Here is a 17,215-nt window from a genome sequence, read left to right on the forward strand (position 1 = left end):
ACTTTGATACAATTTAAGGTGGTTCATAGGGCCCATATGTCTAAGGATAAGTTAGCTCGTTTTTATGGTCATATAAATCCTGTCTGTGACAGAGGTAATTCTGAGGTAGCTTCCTTGACACATATGTTCTGGTCTTGCCCTCTTTTGGAAAAATATTGGAAAGGCATTTTTGATATTATTTCAGTAGTTTTACATATTGATTTACAACCTCATTCCATTACTGCAATTTTTGGATTACCAATGATAGACTTTATTCATTTATCCCCTTCAGCTTGTCGTTTGATTGCATTTGTTACATTAATAGCCAGAAGATCCATTTTATTTAAATGGAAAGATTCTAATCCCCCTACTACATTTCAATGGTTTTCCCAAACTATAACATGTTTAAATTTGGAAAAAAATTAGGAGTGGTACCACTGATCCTTCAGTTAAATTTGAAGATACTTGGAGGCCACTTATTCAACATTTTCATATGATGTAAGTTGACCTTTTCCGAATCCTTTTTAATAAATTTTTGCTTGTGTTTAGAGGAGCGGAGTTAATGACAAATAATGATCTTAACCGATGAAATATGGCAGCCCAGTTTCTGTTTTGTTTTGTTTTTTTTTTTTAAGCGTAGGGAGTAAAAACTTCTTTTTGAATCTTTTTCATGTTCAGTTATTAAGAGATTGGGAGGTTTAAATTAAATATGTTACTCGGAGTCTGTGTCTGTATATGTTAACCATTATTAATGTAATCCCGATCTCTTTGTATCATTATCATTGTTATGTTTATCAATTTGAAACTCAATAAAAAAGATTGAAAAAGAAAAAGGATGAACTTAAACTTGGACTTGAGTTTGGTGCCAAGGCAGTGCATCAGTGACAGAGGCACATAGATTGCTTTCGTCCATTACCACAATCTAATCTCAAGTGTACTGAACATGGCTAGAAATAATTGAACCTTACACACAAGAAACTTCCTCTGATTTCTCTTGCTGAGCAATTACAACCAGGAAATTATTGTTCTCTGCAAAAGAAAAGCAAAGGATGATCCTGTGTGAGTTCCCACCTTTCGTAGCTCTGAGGCTTCCATTGTTCTGTGGAATAAATGCATCAGCAAATACATTTTAGTTTCAACTTTTCCATAGTTAGGTCTTTTCTTCATAAGCTTCCTGTTGAGTAGCTAATTCATAAAACAGCAGTCTTCAGATTCATGCCGAGCAAAAGTTAACATACAACTGCCTATGGATTGAAGTTTGGAATCTGTTTTATAAACATTCATTAATCCTTTTAATTCAATCTTCTATTAAAATGCTGGATCAGAGTATTAATATGTTTGTACAGATTTCCTTACTATTTTAGTTCATACTGCCATGAGGAAGAAGTGATGCGATCAATTTTTTTAAAAATTACATATGTAACCAGGTCTAATACTGTTCAGGAACAGTAAATACCCATCAACCCTCAGGCTCCGAAACCAGAGTGGATAACCTCACTCACCTCGACACTGACCTGATTCCATAAACTATAGACTCATTTTCAAGGGACTCTGCAGCTCATGTCCTCAATATGGTTTATTTATTTATTTAAACATCATTTCTTTTTGTACTTGCACAATTTGGTATCTTTTGCAGATTGGTTGTTTGTCCATTCTTTGTTTGTGTGCATTTTATTTTCCATTGATTCTGTTGTGTTTCTTCGTATTTACTATAAATGCTTGCAAGAAAATAGAATGAATCTCAGGGTTATATATGGTGACATACATGTACTTTGATAATAAATTTGATTTAAACTTTGAACAGAAGAAAAAGGACTAAGACTGGGCTAGTTTGAAATTTACTTTGGAATCAGTTCTTTTGCCTATTCCACGTCGGCAAGCCAACAAAAGCCAGCTTTGTGAGGTGAAGAATGCACTGATGAATGGTTGTTGAAGAAGGTATAATGATTACAAATGATGTTGCAACAGTGGGAAGTGAGTGGTCATGCCAACTGTGCTGTTCTGAGGCTTAGGGCTGAGCTTAGAGTTGAACAGGTCCCAAAGCTGTGTGAACGAGCAGAAAGAGATGCAACCAGATTGCATTCCTGGGATGGTAGGACTTTCATATGATGAAAGACTGGATTGACTAGGCTTATACTCACTGGAATTTAGAAGATTGAGGGGGGAACTTATTGAAACATATAAAATCCTAAAAGGATTGGACAGGCTAAATGCAGGGAGATTGTTCCCGAAGTTGGGGAAGTCCAGAACAAGGGGTCACAGTTTGAGGACAAAGGGGAAGCCCTTTAGGACCGAGATTAAGAAAAACTTCTTCACACAGAGAGTAGTGAATCTGTGGAATTCTCTGCCACAGAAAACAGTTGAGGCCAGTTCATTGGCTATACTTAAGAGGGAGTTAGATATGGCCCTTGTGGCTAAAGGGATCAGGGGGTATGGAGGGAAGGCTGGTACAGGGTTCTGAGTTGGATGATCAGCCATGATCATACTGAATGGTGGTGCAGGCTCGAAGGGCTGAATGGCCTACTCCTGCACCTATTTTCTATGTTTCTATCCCAAAACAATTCCGGCACAAGGGTAGTCCCACTATTTAAAGCTGAAGATACCTTTTGTGACAGACAAATGCTCATGGAAAGATAGAGGAATTTGATTAAAAGGTGGGCCCAATGTACTTTTGTTTGGGTAAGGAGATCAAAGTCTGGCATCATGCAGTAGAAAAAGGTGGACTGATCAATCCCATACATATACTGCTTTACTTTGTTATCCATGGGATGGATTCAGAACAGGATGAACAACCCAAAGATGAACATGGTTCAGCTGTAGCTGGAATAGAACTGTACTCCCCCATGATCTATAATCCCATAGTGTAGCTCATTCTTCACATCACAACTACCCCCATCAAATCAGCAGACCAGTCCTGATTCAGGAAAGAACGCAGAAGGTTGTCCCAGTTGCAGAGTCCGAAATAAATGAAAATGTGTTACAAAAGCAGAAGAGCTAAGCAATCCTACAAGAGACGTAACCAAAGCTCTACATGCCTGCCACATTCACTCATGGGCAATAAAAAACAATCAAGCACCCCACATTTTCCAGCCTCAGCAAGATTCAAGGTTAAAGATTGTTTAATGTCATGTCCTGTACACAAGTGTAAAGGAGAACAAATTAATTGTTACTCCAGAGCTGATGCAGCAGCATAAAACAAGATAAAGAACACAATAATAATTAAAAACAATAGATATAAATACAGAAGAAAGCTTATAAGCATAGATTGATTGTTTGGCCATCCATAAAGTGATATTAGGCACAGAAGTGTCTGTATATAAGGGAGCTGACAGGAAATAAAGTAGTGGTGGTTAAGGGAGTGGAGGGGTGGGTTAGTGGGTGGAAGTATTGATCAGCCTTACTGCTTGGGGAAAGTAACTGTTTTTGAGTCTGGTGGCCCTGGTGTGGATGTTATAGAGCCTCCTCTTTGATGGGAGTGAGACAAACAGTCCATGAGTAGGGTGGGTGGGATCCTTCATGATGTTTCTAGCCCTTTGCTGGCATCTTTTTGTATATCTGTCCTTGATGGTGGGTAGGCTGCTGCCAGCAATGTGTTGGACAGCTTTGACTACCCGTTGTAGAGCCTTCCCATCTGTAGCAGTGCAGTTACTGCACCGAGCAGTAAGCTTGTTAGGATCCTCTCAACTGCACAACTGTAAAATGACACAAGTATGGATGTACATAGTCCAACTCTTTTCAGCCTCCGCATAAAGTAGAGGCATTGGTCAGCTTCAATGACCGCGTAGGCTGTGTTCTGGGACAATTGTTGGGAGGAGGAGAAGATGGCGACGCAGTGCGCGCGGCCTCTCCGCTGATGAACATCTGTAATCTGTCAAGTAGGAGGCTGTGCACAATTCTGATTTGATGGAGGCAGACGTGAGAGCATGGAGGAACATCTGGTAAAACTTCTGAAATGCCTGCTTCACTGCCGCTGCTACTGTGTGATCCGAAATCTCTGGAGGGGAAGGCTCCGAATCCTTGACTTTGTCTGTTGCTTGGTGGCCGGGGTCGGGGTTGAAGCGCTGGGCAGGGTTGGTGCTCGGTGTCGGAGGCTCAAAGTTTTCGGACGGACTCAGAGAGGGACTGTGGTCGGGTGCTTCCAGGATGCTGCATCGGCAACTTTGCGGCGCTGGAAGCTCATGGCAGGGGGAGTTTCTTCCTTCTACCGTCTGCGTGAGATGTTGGGGCTATCGGGACTTTGAGACTTTTTTTACCGTGTCCATGGTCTGCTCTTTATCAGATTACGATATTGCTTTGCACTGTTGTAACTATCCTTGCCATAGAGGGAGTACAAAGAAGGTTCACCAGATTGATTCCTGGGATGGCAGGACTTTCATATGAGGAAAGACTGGATCGACTAAGCTTATACTCATTGGAATTTAAAAGGTTGAGGGGGGATCTTATTGAAACGTATAAAATTCTAAAGGGATTGGACAGGCTAGATGCAGGAACATTGTTCCCGATGTTGGGGAAGTCCAGAACGAGGGGTCACAGTTTGAGGATAGAGGGGAAGCCTTTTAGGACCGAGATTAGGAAAAACTTCTTCACACAGAGAGTGGTGAATTTGTGGAATTCTCTGCCACAGGAAAGAGTTGAGGCCAGTTCATTGGCTATATTTAAGAGGGAGTTAGATATGGCCCTTGTAGCTACAGGGATCAGGGGGTATGGAGGGAAGGCTGGGGCGGTGTTCTGAGTTGGATGATCAGCCATGATCATAATAAATGGTGGTGCAGGCTCGAAGGGCCAAATGGCCTACTCCTACACCTATTTTCTATGTTTCTATATGTTATAATTATGTGTTTTTTGTCAGTTTTGGTCTTGGTCTGTCTTGTGTTTCTGTGATATCATACTGGAAGAACTTTGTATCATTTTTTAATGCATGCATTTCTAAATGACAATAAACGAGGACTGAGTGTCCTCATAATCTAATCTAATGAGAGGTTGTATGAGACATGCATTCCGAGGAGTTTGAAACTGCTTGCAGTTTCCACGGCTGTGTCACCCATATAAAAGGAGGGTGCGTGGCGCAAGTTCTCCTGAAATTGATAACCATCTTCTTTGCCTTGTTGTTATTAAGGAGGGTATCTGCCTGTCACCAGGCCTTCAGCTCTTCCACCTCCTCCCTTGTAGATTGTCTGGTCATTGTTGGTGATGAGTACCACCACTGTTGTATCATCAGTGAACTTAACAATGTGATTACTCAGGTGTTTGGTCATGCAGACCTGCGTGAGCAGTTTACAGCAACAGGCTCATCCCACAGCCCTGGGGGGCGCCCATGCTGACTATCTGAGGTCTGTTCGTTAGGAAGTCCAGCAGCCAGTTGCACAGTGGTGTATTTAGGCTGAGGAGTAGGAGTTAGTTCACCAGGATCTGTGGGACAACAGTAATGAATGCTGAACTGAAATCCAGACACAACATTCTGACACAAGCATTCTGCTTTTCTCTGTGTATCGGGGCCAGGTTCATGACAGATACTGTGACACCTGTCATAGAGCAATGGCGTAATCCAGCACAGAAATGCGACAGGTTAAGCAGAATGTTTTGCAACAATCTTCAGCTCAATATGTAATGATATTAGCATCTTCCCAAGGCTCTATTCATCACTGAAGTAAGTTCTCAATCAGTTAGATTCAAAGTGTTATCAAGAATAGCTTTATGCAAATACAAAATAGACAGATGGTAGTAATATTTCTTAGAAGATTGCTGAAGATATCATATAGAGATAGGGTAACTAATGAGACAGTACTCTAACGTGCCCACACGAAAAGATCTTTTGTGAGAACATTAAATGACAGGAAACTTAAATTCCTGGGCCATGTCATCAGAAAGGGAGAAATAGAATGCCTTACATTACAAAGTCGTATGCCTGGGAAACACGGAAGAGGAAGGCAAAGAAGAAAATATATGGACACTGTGAAAGAACTAACAGATCTAAGTGTGTGAGATATCATTGACGCTGCGAGGGATCGTTTGATGTCAAGAGCCATGATCGCCCAAGTGTGTAACGCGCAAGGCACATGAAAAAGTAGTAATATCAGATGGTAATGCTATTTTTAAAAAAAAATGAGAGAAGCAGCCTAATTAAGGAAGACAGATTTATTTCCTTGAAGGAAACCCGGGGTGTTTTTATGAAAATCCATTAGCTTTACAATTGTCATTATAGATGCTGGGGACTTTCTAACCAGAAGATCACAATCTGTGTGGATTGGTGATAACATCTCCTCCTCACTGACGATCAACATTGGTGCACCTCAGCGGTGTGTGCTTAGTCCACTGCTCTACTCTCTCTATACCCATGACTGTGTGGCTAGGCATAGCTCAAACACAATCTATAAATTTGCTGATGATACAATAATTGTTGGTAGAATCTCAGATGGTGACGAGAGGGCATACAAGAGCGAGATATGCCAACTAGTGAAGTGGTGTTGGAGCAACAACCTTGTGCTCAGTGTTCATAAGAGGAAAGAACTGATTGTGGACTTCAGGAAGGGTAAGACGAAGGAACACATACCAATCCTCAGAGAGATCAGAAGTGGATAGAGTGAGCAGTTTCAACTTCCTGGGTGTCAAGATCTCTGAGGACCTAACCTGGTCTCAACATATTGATGCAGTTATAAAGGCGGCAAAACAGCGACTATACTTCATTAGGAGTTTGAAGAGATTTGGCATGTCAACAAATACACTCAAAAACTTCTATAGATGTATTGTGGAGAGCATTCTGACAGGCTGCATCACTGTCTGGTATGGAGGGGCTACTGCAGAGGACCGAAAGAAGCTGCAGAAGGTTGTAAATCTGGTCAGCTCCACCTTGGGTATTCACCTACAAATTACCCAGGACATCTTCAAGGAGCGGTGTCTCAGAAAGGCAGTGTCCATTATTAAGGACCTCCAGCACCCAGGGAATGCCCTTTTCTCACTGCTACCATCAAGTAGGAGGTACAGAAGCCTGACGACACACACTCAGCGATTCAGGAACAGCTTCTTCCCCTCTGCCATTCGATTCCTAAATGGCCATTGAACCCATGAACACTACCTCACCTTTTAATATATATTACTTCTGTTCTTTGCACAATTTTTAATCTATTCAATGTATGTATACTGTAATTTACTTATTAATTTTTTTTCTTCTATATTATGTATTGCATTGAACTGCTGCTGCTAAGTTAATAAATTTCACAACACATGCCAATGATAATAAACCTGATTCTGAAAATAATTTATGAAGAGGATGAATGGGTGGTGCGGGTGGTTTTGTAAAATGAAATACAAAGCATGCTAATAGGGTATATCAATGGGATAAACCAACAGTGATTCGTAGCCACACATCAGAATGAAGAGCAAATGAGATCTAAGTGACTTTGACTGTGGAATGATTATTGTTGCCAGAGGGTGTAGTTAAGTATCTCAAAACCTGCTAAACTTCTGGGACTTTCACCCACAGTCTCTAGATATTACAGAAAATGATGCAATCATTCAGCGAGCGGCAATTCAATGGACAAAACATTACCCTGATGAGTTATATACAGGCCCCTAAACAGTAGCCAGGATGTGGGATATAAATTTAAAGAGAAAATAGAAAAGGTATGTAAATGGGGCAATGTCATGATAGTCATGGGGGATTTCAATGTGTAGCTAGAATGGGAAAATTGGGTTGGTGTGTAATCTCATGAAAGGGAATTTGCAGAATGCTACAAGATGGGTTTCCAGAGCAGCTTGTGGTCGAGCCCGTTAAGGGAAAGACAATTCTGGATTGGGTGTTGAATACTGAACTAGATTTGATTAATGAGCATGAGGTAAATGAACCTATAGGAGGCAGTGATCATAACATGATAGAATTCACCCTGTCAAAATGTGAGAATGCAGAAATTAAATGTCGTTGCTATTAATAAAGAGAAGCTGCTTGGGAAGCTAAAAGGTCTGAAGGTGGATAAGTCACCTGCACCAGATGCACCACACTCCAGAGTTCTGAATGAGGTTGCTGAAGAGATTGTGGAGGCAACCGTGATAATATTTCAATAATCACTGGGTTCTGAAATGCTTTCTGGGGACTGGAAAATTACAAATGTCACTCCACTCTTTAAGAAGGGAGGGAGGCAGAACGAAGGAAAGTTAGCCTGATTTCAGTGGCTGGGAAGATGTTGGGATCCGTTAGTAAAAACTGGTTTCGGGTACTTGGAGGCACATGTTAAAATAGGTCAAAATCAGCATGCTTCCCTTAAGGGGAAATCTTTCCAGACAAATCTGTTGGAATTCTTTGAGGAGATAATAAGCAGGATAGACAAAGGAGAGTCAGTGGATGTTGTTTACTTGGATTTTTTTTTTTAAAAAAAGGCCTTTGACAAGGTGCTGCACACGAGGCTGTTTAATATGATAATAACATGATATTACAGGAAAGATTTTAGTATGGATAGAAGATTGGCTGATTGGCAGGAGGCAAAGTCAGAATAAAGGAGGCCTATTCCAGTTGGCTGCTGAGGACCATTGGTGTTGATACTGAGACTGCTTCTTTTCACGTTATATGTCAATGATTTGGATGATGGAATTGATTGACTTGAGAGGTGAGGGCAGCTAGTGTTGAGGAAGCAGAGAGTTGGCAGAAGGACAGATTGGGAGAATGGGGAAAGAAATTACAGGTGGAATATAGTGTAGAGAAGTGTATGGTCATGCACTTTGGTAAGGAGGAATTAAGGCATAGACTATTTTTCTAAATGGAGTGAAAATTCAAAAAAAATCAGGGATGCAAAGGGATTTGGTAGTGCTTGTGTGGGATTCCCTAAATGTTAACTTGCAGGTTGAATCGGTGGTAAGGAAAGCAAATGCAATATTAGCATTCAGTTTAAGAGGACTGTAAGTCAAGAGCAAGGATGTGATTCTGAGGCTTTATAAGGCATTGGTCAGGCCACACTTGAAGTATTGTGAGCAGTTTTGGGCCCTTATCTAAGAAAAAAAATGCTGGCATTGGAGAGGATTTCCATGACAATGATTCTGGGAATAAAAGTATTAAAGAATGAGGAGCATTTGATGGCTCTGGGCATGTACTCACTGGAGTTTAGAAGAATGACGGAGAATCTCAATGAAACTTATTGAATATTGAAAGACCTATCTGGAGTGGCCATGGAGAGGATGGATGCTTCCTATAATGGGTAAGTCCAGGACCAGAGGGCATAGACTCAGAATAGAGGGAAATCCATTCAGAACAGAGATGAGAAGGGATTTCCTTAGTGATGAATCTGTGGAGTTTATTGCCACAGATGGCTGTGGAGTCCAAGTCATTGGATATATTTAAAGCAGTGGTTGATAAGTTCTTGGTTAGTCAGGAAGTCAAAGGATATGGGGAGAATGTGGTTGACAGGGACAACAAATCAACCTTAGATTAGATTGAGGACACGCAGTCCTCTTTTATTGTCATTTAGTAATGCATGCATTAAGAAATGATACAATATTCCTCCAGTGTGATATCACAGAAACACAAGACAGACCAAGACTGAAAAACTGACAAGAACCACATAATTATAACATATAGTTACAACAGTGCAAGCAAAACTGTAATTTGATGAAGAACAGACCATGGGCACTGTAAAAAAGTCTCCAGGTCTCTCAAAAGTCCCATCATCTCACGCAGATGGGAGAAAGAAGAAAACTCTTCCTGCCATGAGCTTCCAGCGCCGCAAACTTACCGATGCAACATCTTGGAAGCACCCGACCACAGTCCGACTCTGAGTCCGTCTGAAAACTTTGAGCCTCCGACCAGCCCTCCAACACCAAGCACCACCTCTGCCCAGCGCTTCAACCCCGACCCCGGCTGCCAGTAACAGACAAAGCCGAGGATTTGGGGCCTTCCCCTCTGGAGATTCCCGATCGCACAGTAGTAGCGGCAACGAACCGGGCATTTCAGAAGTTTCTCCAGATGTTCCTTCGTGTTTCTCACGGCTGTCTCCATTAAATCAGAATTGTGCACGGCCCCTATTTAACAAATATGATATCATTCACCGGAGAGGCCGGACACACTTTAATGGGTAGTTCTGTTCCAGATGAGCACAGAAATTGAGTGGTTATGCATAAAATCAACTTTATGCTCTTATGGTTACAACAGTGGTGTGCAGAAGAGCATCTCTGAACACACAGCACATTGAACCTTGTGCCACAGCTGTAGAAGACCACAAACATACACCCAGTGGCCACTTTATTAGGCACAAGAGATACCTAATAAAGTGGACAATGAATGTATATCACCAATGCCATCTCTGCAAAATCCTATAAGCTCACTACTGAAAGGATGAGTAAACCAACATAAGCATTCTGAATTTTGCCAACATTACCAGCAGTGAAACCTTTATACCAATTCAGTTAAACAGAGCATCAGAATCAGGTTTAATATCACCAGCATATGTCATGAAACTTGTTGACTTTACAGCAGCAGTATAATGCAATCCATAATAATAGAGAAAAAAACTGAATTATATTAAAAATATATAAATAGTTAAATTAAATAAGTGGTGCAAAAATAGAAATAAAAACATACTGAGTTAGTGTCCATGGCTTCAATGCTTATTCAGAAATGGGATGGCAGAGGGGAAGAAGCTTTTCCTGAATCATTGAGAGTGTGCCTCCTTCCTGATGGTAGCAATGAGAACTGCATGACCTGTATGATGGGGGTCCTGAGTGATGGACACCACCTTTTTGAGGCATTGCTCCTTGAAGATGTTCTGGATACTACAGAGGCTAGTCTATGTCTTCAGGTTTGTACGCCAATAACTTAAGCACAATACTAACATGCCTAGTGACCATGAACACCTGGGCTTCATTTGATTAACTAAGGATCAAATGTCCATAAATTCTTTTCCACAGCACAGCAACTTTGTATCTAAAATCTAATTTCTAAATGGAAGCAAGTACTTGGTGTGATTTTGATGTGCATCTTCAACATGTTTGATTCCCATATGCATGGGAGGGGACCAAACATGTATCATGATGTCCAAAAACACTTTCTGTGCTCATCTGGAACAGAACTACCCATTAAAGCAAAGCTGGCCTCCATTTTTTACTCTTCATTTTAAAAATATATTACAATATCTACAGAAAATGCAATCACATGCATTTTTCCTCTAAATTCATTTTACCATCATTTCAATATACTTCTTCATTAGTGCATTCCCATTTCCTCCTGAAACATTGCACTCGTGAAATATTTGAAAGGTTCTACTCTTTCAGCACTTGCAGCTGTCATGGGCCAGGTATTTCCAATACTCAGTGAGGAAGTTGCATCACATTGAGGAGGTTTTGAGAACTTCCATCTTTTCCTCTCTCCTCCTGGTGATTTATTTTCATGACAGAATGCAGAACAAAATGTCTGTTTTGAGTATCTGAGAACTATGTATCCCACCTAGAGGAATCAACTGTAAATAACTAGGATGTCAATAATGGGAGACTTACCTAGGGATTGGTTTAATTGTCCTTCCAGTGCACTTGGAGGATTTTGTGGATAAACTGTTGCAATTATCACAGTTTGATCAACTTGGTATGCTTTAATGATTTTCATCACTAGAGGGCAGCAGAGTCACAAGTTGTGCGCACTAAGAGGATTACACAATTCCTTCCAAAAGATAGCATTTAACTAAATATAGAACACTATCACAGTTTCAAGCATCTCAATGCATTTGCCTCTCGATAAGTTCCTTAGAGCTGCCACTATGCAAACACAGGAGACCCAATTTATCAGGTGTCTGCTTTGGAGAGAAAACAAGAACCGCATTGGAAGAAATTTCCTGAAAGACTATTATTATCAAAAAAAACCCAGAAATATTGAGAAAGTGTTTTGATGTGACTATGCTATCACACTTGCTCTTAAGGAAACAATGAAAAGATAAAAAGAAAAATGTAAACAAATTTCCAGCATTTTCTCTTTTCATATTGATGTAAAATACTGCAAATGTTGGAAATCTGATAATTGGCATCCGTTAGTCTCGTGAGACCATGGATTTGCGCATTGGAAGGTTTCCAGGGTGCAGGCTTGGGCAAGGTTGTGTGGAAGACTGCAACTGCCTATGCTGCAAGTCTCCCCTCTCCACGCCACCGATGTTGTCCAAGGGAGGGGCACTAGGGCCGATACAGCTTGGCAGCAGTGTCGTCACAGAGCAATGTGTGGTTAAGTGCCTTGCTCAAGGACACAACACTCTGTCTCATCTGAGGCTTGAACTAGCAACCTTCAGAACACTAGACTGACACCTTAACCACTTAGCCACACGCCAACTGGAAATCTGAAATAAAAAGAAAAATGCTGGGGTAAAAAAAGCTGAGGAAGTCAGGTAGCATCTGTGAAATGAGAAACAGAATTAACAGTGGCTTTTCTTCAGAACGAACAGCTAGAAACAAAATGAAATACAAGATGCAGAAAATTGCTGGGGTGTGGAAAGAAAAAAAAATTAATTCCAAATTAGACATTTCTATTTCTGATAGGTTCAAAGCTCAAATTAAATTTATTATCAAAGTACATATGTTAGCATCTACTTCCTTGTGATTCAATTTCCTGTGAGTATTTATAGGGAATAAAAGAAATACAAGACAATTTTATGAAAACTTATACATTAAAAAAAAAAGCTGACAAACGTTATGTGCAATATGCAAAAGACCATCTGTCCAAATAATAGAAATACTGAGAACATGAGTTGTAAACAGTCCTGGAAAGTGAGTCTGTATATTGTAGCATCAGTTCAGAGTTGTGAATGGTGTTTATGCAAGCTGGTTTAGGAGCCAAATGATTGTAGGGTAATAACTGTTCCTGAACTTGGAACAGAAAGCAGAAGCATAAAGCAGAAAGAGGCAAACGTGTTGGAAGTGTGAGGCCACCAAGGTCTACAGGAAACGTAAATGTAGTCCAAGTATCTGAAATTACCAAAGGACCATATAAGAAATGCAAGAAATCTGAAATAGGAATGCAAGAATTGTTGATTAAGAAGCAAAGGGCAGACTGATCAAAGCTGGATGGAGACAGAGAATAACAGGAAGATCAAATGGGAGTGATCCACTGGTCACTGAGATCCTGTATCTCCTTTTTACTACTATTAATATGCTAACCGTGAAGCTGTATCAAAAAATGAGGAGGCAAGAATCACACAGGTGGCTTATGAGGAGGCTAAAAGCTGGTTTGAGGCAGGTAACAAATAGACTCTGTTTCTACAGATATCCAGAAGTCAATTCTGTCCATTAATCAGAAAATACACCAAAATCACTTGATAAGGTAACTATACCTCTGCAGTGTTAGATAAATGGCATTGAAAGCACATAACACTGATAAGAAACAATTACTAAAAGTGGAGAGGGAGAGGTAACTAGTTCTACTGTAAGTAAGTTGTGATCTTGAGCTAAATATTATGGGAACACAATCATATGCAGGGGATGTCCATAATCGAGTAGGACAGCCAGTCTTAGCAGCCTAGGGCGAATAATTGTAAAATTGAATAAAATTCTCCCTAGTATACTACAAACTGCTAAACGCATTTGAGATCATATTCTTTGAATGTATTCTTGTATTATGCATGCTAGCTTTTATTCTTTGAATGCTCCCTACTGGTGCATCTTCCTCATATGCAGTTGCTTGAGATTGAGGATTAGGACACAAAGAGGCTGCGCAGGTTGACTCTGTGGTTAAGGTATACGGTGTATTGGCCTTCATCAATCGTGGAATTGAATTTAGGAGCCGAGAGGTAATGTTGCAGCTTTATAGGACCCAGGTCAGACCCTACTTGGAGTACTGTGCTCAGTTCTGGTCGCCTCACTACAGGAAGGATGTGGAAGCTATAGAAAGGATGCAGAGGAGATTTACAAGGATGTTGCCTGGATTGGGGAGCATGCCTTATGAAAACAGGTTGAGTGAACTCGGCCTTTTCTCCTTGGAGCGACGGAGGATGAGAGGTGACCTGATAGAGGTGTATAAGATGATGAGGGGCATTGATCGTGTGGATAATCGGAGGCTTTTTCCTAGGGCTGAAATGGCTGCCACAAGAGGACACAGGTTTAAGGTGCTTGGGAGTAGGTACAGAGGAGATGTCAGGGGTATCCTTTTTAAAACACAGAGAGTGGTGAGTGCGTGGAATGAGCTGCCAGCAACAGTGGTGCAGGCGGATACGATAGGGTCTTTTAACAGACTTTTGGATAGGTATATGGAGCTTAAAAAAAAAAAGAGGGCTATGGGGAAGTCTAGTAATTTCTAAGGTAGGGACATGTTCAGCACAACTTTGTGGGTCGAGGGGCCTGTATTGTTCTGTAGGTTTTCTATGTTTTCTGTGTTCTATTATTTGCTTCACCCCATTTTCATAGAGACTGAGATGGATAGAGTGCAGTGTGGGACCTAAAGATTCTGCAATAGGTAGAGGAGGAAGTGTTTGAGGAGTTGAGCAGTTTGTCAGCTGTTGTGCTCCTGTCACCAGCTCTCTAGGTTTCTATGTGCTCCCGACACATTTGAGCAATCTTGGGCCAAAGACATCTGTCAGGCGATGGGGGTATGTCCAGTTGAAAATATTTCATCTTGACAGAATTCAGAAAAGAGTTTCTTCTCCAGGAATCTGTTCTCAGGCATGTGAACAGCATGATCTCCCCAAGAGATCTGACTGAGCACGTGTAGGGTCTCAGCATTGGAATGTTGGCCTGGGAGAGGATGATGATGTTAGTTCACTTATCCTGTAAGTGGATTGCTCTTCTGCTTGTCCTCAGTGGTCTGACGTAATATGGCTCATTCTCAGCAACTTCCCAAAAGAGCTGTCTAATTCGGCCCTGGCCTCTATTCCTTCTGTTGCCCTGCAATGTTTCTTTCTCAGATGTACACCCACTTCTAAACATTACTATTGAATTTGTTTCATGCACGTTCACAGGCATTGCATCTCACATTCTAAAACCTCACTACATTAAAAATTTATTTTCCAGCAACCATCAATGTTTCTCTAGGTAGTTTCCATTACATTGAATATAGTCATCAGTCTGTCAATGGAAACAATTTTGCATTTCCCACCTCCTGCAAAATTTGCTTACCCTCATTAAATTTCTCCCAAGCCTTCTTTTGACTAAAGAGGTAGAACAAAGTAAAACAATAACAATGCACAATAACATTTAAAAGGTACAGAGAAAGTGCAGAGTAGATAAACAAGGGTATGGTGGGTGGTTCCTTCCTCTGACTGCACAAACTTTGGCAACTTCACTGGAGGAGTTCAGTCATGTGTAATCCCAGCGGGAGTTCATATTCTCATAGCTTTGGGATTAGTGAGTGTAGGGAGGCTGAATAATAACAACTATGATATTTTAAAATTCATAGAGCACAATCTTTCTTATGGAATTTTCAAGGTTAACTTAAAATTAAAGCAAAAGCTGAAAGAATATATTTTCTATGCAAACAGTAGCAGTAATATGGAAATTGCTATATTAGTTGTGTTCAGGAAAGTCTGTGATCGATAAGTCCAGTTTTATGTGAATGGATACAGTGGATAAAGGCAATTAGTTGTATCTATAACCCCCATGAATTGTGATGCAAACCCTTCTGGTAACACAAACTTGGAGTAATATCCACTAATTTGACTCCATTGTGGCACCATAACTCTTGATTTGATGCAATGAATCCTAACAAAGTTCTGGAAGTTTGGACACAATGCCTCAGGTAGTGCTGAGAGGCTACTCTAACTGTTGGGTTGGGAGGGGGGCAGGGGAGGGAATCATTTGAAGAAATCTTCAAACTGTCCATTCAGCTGGAGGAAAAAGATTGATTGGAATTATTTGAAAAAGGATAGTGAAGTTCTATCAGTATCCCAGCCAGTACTGATCTCTCAACCAATGTCACAGAAATAGAAAACCTGATCATTATCACTCTATAGTTGATGCAGATGAGCATTAGTTAGTGCCATAGAAAAATACACAGTGTAGAATCAAACCCTTCAGACCATCTAGTCCATGCTGAATAATTTTGACTGCCTACTCCCATCGGCCTGCATCTGGACCATAGCTCTCCATGCCCATCATCCATGTATCCATCCATATTTCTCTTAATCATTGAAATCGAGCTCACATGCACCACTTGTGCTAGCAGCTCATTCCACACTCTCATAACCCCGAGCGAAGAAGGTTCCCCTCATGTTCCCCTTAAACATCTCACATTTTACACTTAACCCATGACCTCTAGTTGTAGTCCCACCCAACCTCAGTGGAAAAAGCCTGCTTGTATTTCCCCTATCTATACCCCTCATAATTTTGTATACCTCTGCTAAATCTCCTCTCAGTCTTCCATGCTCTAAGGAATAAAGTGATAATCTAATCAATCTTTCCTGATAACTCTGGTCCTCCAGTCCCGGCAACATCCTTTTAAATATTCTCTGTACTCTTTCAATCTTATTTACACCTTTCCTATAGGTTAGTGGTCGCCAAACTTTTTAAGCCCAAAATCCCCTACCTCGGCCTTAGTGAAAGGCAAGATCGACCTACTAAATCGTTTAGTCACACGCACCGGGCAGAAAAGACCGGAAGTAAAACCCCGCAACCCAGAAACAACCTCTCTTTACAAACAGCTTTCCGTAGCGGGAGTATTGCTATATTACCATTATCTTTAATTAGTATTATTTATTTTTATAATGCTTACATTACAACACCTTTAATTCCATATTTCATTATTTAATTTTATTTCAAGATGAAAAATAAATGATTAAAAATTGACTGTTGCACTTAGTATGATCACTGGGGCTGAATACATTCTGCTAGTTCCTTGAAATTTAGCTCATAACTACAGACAGCCAGTTTGAGACAGTCTGTGAGGTCTCTGTCAGTAAGTCAGCTCCTGTACTTAGATTTCATAATTTTCATCTGTTGCAGCACAGCACCCTCGCAAACCTCCTGACAGACTGAATATTTGAATGGACAGTTTCCTTTGTTAAACTGAATGTTCAATCTGCCATGTTTTTCAGGTGTTTTGTATTGGTAAGCTGTTACTGAGACAATAGTATAAGTTTCAGAGGTACACAAGATAATGACACCACTGTTTTTTGTTTCCCAATTATTTACATTTGGGAAATGTTGGAATTTAAAGGGGGATAAGTGTTGTAATGTGAGCATTATAAAGACAAGTTAACACAAATTAGGATAATGGTAATATAGCAATACTCCTGCTATGGAAACTGTTTCTAAAGAGAGGTTGCTTCCAGGTTGTGGGGTTTTACTTCCGGCC

General features: G+C 40.6%; 1 long non-coding RNA gene across 2 annotated transcripts in view; it reads left to right on the top strand.

Annotated features, from left to right (window-relative positions):
- The window catches only part of LOC140202783 (uncharacterized), a 75,388-nt gene that overhangs the window by 57,887 nt on the left and 286 nt on the right, over positions 1-17,215 (top strand). The window lies entirely within an intron of this gene.

The sequence above is a fragment of the Mobula birostris genome, chromosome 1 (genome assembly GCF_030028105.1).
Source record: "Mobula birostris isolate sMobBir1 chromosome 1, sMobBir1.hap1, whole genome shotgun sequence".
Lineage (NCBI taxonomy): Eukaryota > Metazoa > Chordata > Chondrichthyes > Myliobatiformes > Myliobatidae > Mobula > Mobula birostris.